Source organism: Crassostrea angulata, chromosome 7 (assembly GCF_025612915.1).
Source record: "Crassostrea angulata isolate pt1a10 chromosome 7, ASM2561291v2, whole genome shotgun sequence".
NCBI classification, from domain to species: Eukaryota; Metazoa; Mollusca; class Bivalvia; order Ostreida; family Ostreidae; genus Magallana; species Magallana angulata.
Genome location: NC_069117.1, coordinates 2422000 through 2426663, shown reverse-complemented (window position 1 = coordinate 2426663; position 4664 = coordinate 2422000).

Here is a 4664-nt window from a genome sequence, read left to right as displayed (position 1 = left end):
AACATGGGTAAAGCAAAGATTTTGAAAGAGTATTTGAAAGGTGAGATGAAAATTTTGAATAGTTTAAATGAGTTAAATTGGACGAAATGTAAGGCATCTTGTACATGGCTTTGCGTAGATCATCGCTATTTGTGAACAAATATGTCGCTTGATAGTAGTCACTGACTCACTTCGCCTCGCCATCTATGAGATTGATCAACCCAATATATTTCCGTAGTGAGTCAGTAACTAACCTAATAAGTAATATATATATATATATATATATATATATATATATATATATATATATATATATATATATATATATATAAAGAAGAAAACACGAAAAACGTTCAATAATAAAGCTTTAAAATAGCTCTTTCATTTTAAAATATTCAGAAGATATATATATATATATATATATATATATATATATATATATATATATATACACATACATATGTATATATATTGGCGTTGTATCCACGACTGTGATAACGTTATTTTAAAGCTATGTACGTAAGAGTTACGTACCCTGCTCTCTGCTACAAGAGGCTATAAACACAGGCATTTGACGTTAAAGATTTCTAATGAGAATTATAGTACAGAGAATCATCTTGAATTACTATAAAAATATATATTTTAACGTCAGGTACCTGTGCTTGGGAAAAAAATATACTTAATTGCGTATGAATGAAACATCAAATAATATAAGAAACGTTTGGATATTAATTACATGTATTTACAACAACAAAAATTCTTTCAATCAATATTATACATTTTCTATAAATTGTCTACGTCAGAATTAGTTGTTTCCTAATTTTACTGATTTCAGTTACTATTAGACGTATAAACATTGTAGACATATCTATATACAAAACAGTGTTAAGATACAATAATCGGTCAAATGGAAAATTTAGGGAATGAATAGAAAATATGAAAATCTAATTTATTTTGCCGAATATTATCCTTTATCACATTTGCATTGGAAGGGTTTTTTTGAAGTGCTGAAATCAAACGACTCTAAATAAGGACCATATTTTGCGGTCCCGATGTTACATTATTTCTCATTATCCATCTACCAACGAAAGACAACTCGTTTCTCCTTCGGCTGGTTTTTTTTAATATTTTAGTATCCAGTTTTTGTTCTTTTATTGATACATCAATGACTGTTACAGTTATATAGTCTTAGCTCAAAAGTCGATCAGTTTAAGAAATGGTTGAAGACCTGAGTCAGACGACACATGGAATAATTAAATAGTCAAACTATTGATATTCTGAATACTAACTGTACAATTTTCGTTAAAGTGGACAGTTTCTCATAATACCAGTGTATTACATTGTAGTGCTTTAATAGGAATATTTTTGTATCCAAGAGAGAAGAGTCGTGTACGGTTTGGAAGTATTACTGGTGTGATACTAAAGCAGAGACAAAGTACATGATACATGACTTTCTTGGAATATTTGAGGAAACAACGAATAGCTTCTGATTATAAAATTGAAATAAACTTATACATGTTCAGAATTATGTTTTCAAGATATGGTAGAGAAACTGTGATTAATTTAATCAGGTTGAATAAGTTGAATTGTATAATATTGCAAATGTTTAAAAAGAATCTGTGACGTGTTTAAACAGTAAATGCTAGTTCATGTACTATTAATTACTTAGTAAACATTTGTACCTTTTTTGTGGGGAATGTCTTCACATTACATCATTCATAATTTTAAAGCATTAAAATGTGTACAAACAATATATGCTTGGGATTTGTAATTGCATCAATAGGTCAACAGTGTATTATCCTTGCATTGGTTTACCTATATATATGAGATACATGTCTCTTGGTTTAAGATAATCTGCACATGAAATGTTATACTTAAACAGGGACGTATATACTATATTAGTAGTCTCTGTAATTAATCACTCCGATTTTTTAATGCAATAAATTATCACTGATACGAATTTAAACGATGACGAAGACTATTTAAAACCACGGTATCTCCAATTTCACGACATTTTGTCATATATATATATATATATATATATATATATATATATATATATATCTCGTAGATGTGCTGGCGCATTAAAAGGTGTTTCTCTCTCAACCAGTGCTCCCGCGGTGAATTAGTTTTGACGAGATTACGTCCCTTGGTCTATCATAATAACGATTGGGGAGAAGGTCTTTGGATCGTTAGTAACTTTATCTTGATTTTTTTAAACAGAACGTGGGAGTTAAAATTTTAATTGCAAGTACAACTTTATACTTAGTTTTGTTTATATACTTGAAAACTTTACAAAAGGTTTCAATTTAAAAAAAATGGTAGGGGTTTCTATGGACACTTTATTCTGAGTCCCCCATAACTCTTTTTGTAAATTAACTGTGCATAATTTTTTTCGTTATATATACATGTATTTAATGACATAACTCAAACTGAATATAGATACTATTGATATATATTGTATTCCCATATAATTGTTACATAAAATACAATGTATGAAAGCTGTAATAATCCAAGGGTGTCCCGGCCTTTGGAGCCAAACTGGTATGGATCTCTACGCTCTACAGACACTGTATTCTGAGTCCCCTGCAAACTATTTTTGTAAATTAACTGTTTTCAGTGCATACATCTTTTTCTTGTAAATATATGTCTATATGATTGGCATTAATTATGTGACCATATAATTGGCAAATCCATATTGAATGTTGATATGTATAAAATTATAACTTATCTGATCCATGGGTCCCCTAGCACCCCAGGTGACGATATATCTGAGGGTCTTTGCGGAGATGTTGCCTCAATTGTTATGCAATTTATTGTAGTGTAAGTAAGTCAGTTAATTATTTATTTTAGTGACGTGTTTTATAAACAAATATATAGGAACATGTATATTATATAATAACTTAATGAATAAACACCCGACCCATCGGACCTATACGTCACTTTATAAACATGAATATACAAATGGCAATAAGTCTACGCATTGTTGTTTTTTATATAGGATAGATTGTCTGCACATAAAAGCTGAATATACAAATTTTACAGTTTGCCTAGGAAAATTAGATAAAAGAAAACCAGTGCAATCTAAGTCTTACATGTACATGTCTAGTAATCGATCATTAAAGCCAATGCTAGTTAAGAATTCGGTTCTAAGTTTTGAATAAGATCTACAATGGAACATAAATTGAAACTCGTTTTCAATTGCTTCTACAAAACATAAAATACATAGTCTATCGTTTACTTCCTACCCCTAAATCGCCCTGTTTCTATTCTGATAGTAAGACTATACCTAAATTGAGCAAGTATAGATCTGTAAGGTTTGGTATGTCCATTGTAACGTATTTTTCTAAATTAAAACCACGTTTAAAAGACCTTCAGACTGAAAGTTAGAGATAATTGTTTTCTTTAAAAGATTTTCGAAGAAAAAATACATCATCTGCGAATTACTAGGCCAAAAATTGGGGTTTAATGTATAAAAAATCGTTGTTAGAACTTGGTTGTAATGAAGAAGCCATTAGAACATTAGAATAAAATTTTAGATCATGCCAACTGATATGTTTGCTATAATTGAAAGTTCGCAGTAATGTAATTGATATTAATTCTCAAAGTAGAAGTCTGACCTTTTTTTTAAATTTCACTTAAACAAATACATGCATATTATTTTATTGTGGAAGCTGTTTACTGTTTCCGTTATGTAGAATCGCCTTTGAAGACTAGTGTCGAATGATTCTAAATAATAAAATGAATATTATAAAAAATTGAATCATAAAATAAGAGGTTTTTGTAAGGGATATCTGACAGATAGTATCACCCATCTGTAACGTAACTGTAGTTAATCAGTTTCTTCCTGGTTCATAAAATGAAAACATTGCGAACATATAATATTGGACAGCTGTGGACTATACATGTATATATACATATCGAATGTAGCAAATAATTAGATTTTTTTTAATTTTAAACTTACAATGTGACACTTATGATGTGAATCTGAAATAGCCCCAGTGCTGCATGCTGGAGGTACATGTATATCCTAGCTGATCTTATATATATGTTTTATAAAGGAATCGATATGATAATGGATTACCTCGGCGTCTTATCCTCAATTTTTAAGCCATTAATTAATAAAGAATTCAAATATTTTTTAACACCCCCCCCCCCCCCCATCCACTCACATACTTTTTTTTTTTAGGAAGCATTAAAATTATCGGTTTATTTGTTCTATAGACACGATTTGCAACTGATGGGAGTAGAAAATTAACCGAAGAATATTTATAGGGAGCCCCCCCCCCCTCTTCTTTGAAAAGAACTAAATGTGAATATTAATAATATTTTATTAAATACAACAATGTAAAATAATTCTATTCATGATTTAATGCATTGCAGCAATCGTATTGTCGAGGCTTATTTTCAAGAAATCTACGCGGTATTGAAATTGTATAAATGCATGTAAATGAAAATTAGTATTTAAATTTATATACATCTATATGTGAACTTATTTTTAATCTCTTTTTTAAATAATTGTCCTTACTTTCATGTATTCATATTTTTTTCTTTCCGTTAAAACATTCTTACAGCTGGATCGATTGCTCCCTCTCTCTCACCATTTACCATGCCACTCTTCGCGGAATTTTTACATCCATTCGGAAACCCTTCGTGTTTACCATGTGAAAATAGTAAAACCCAAA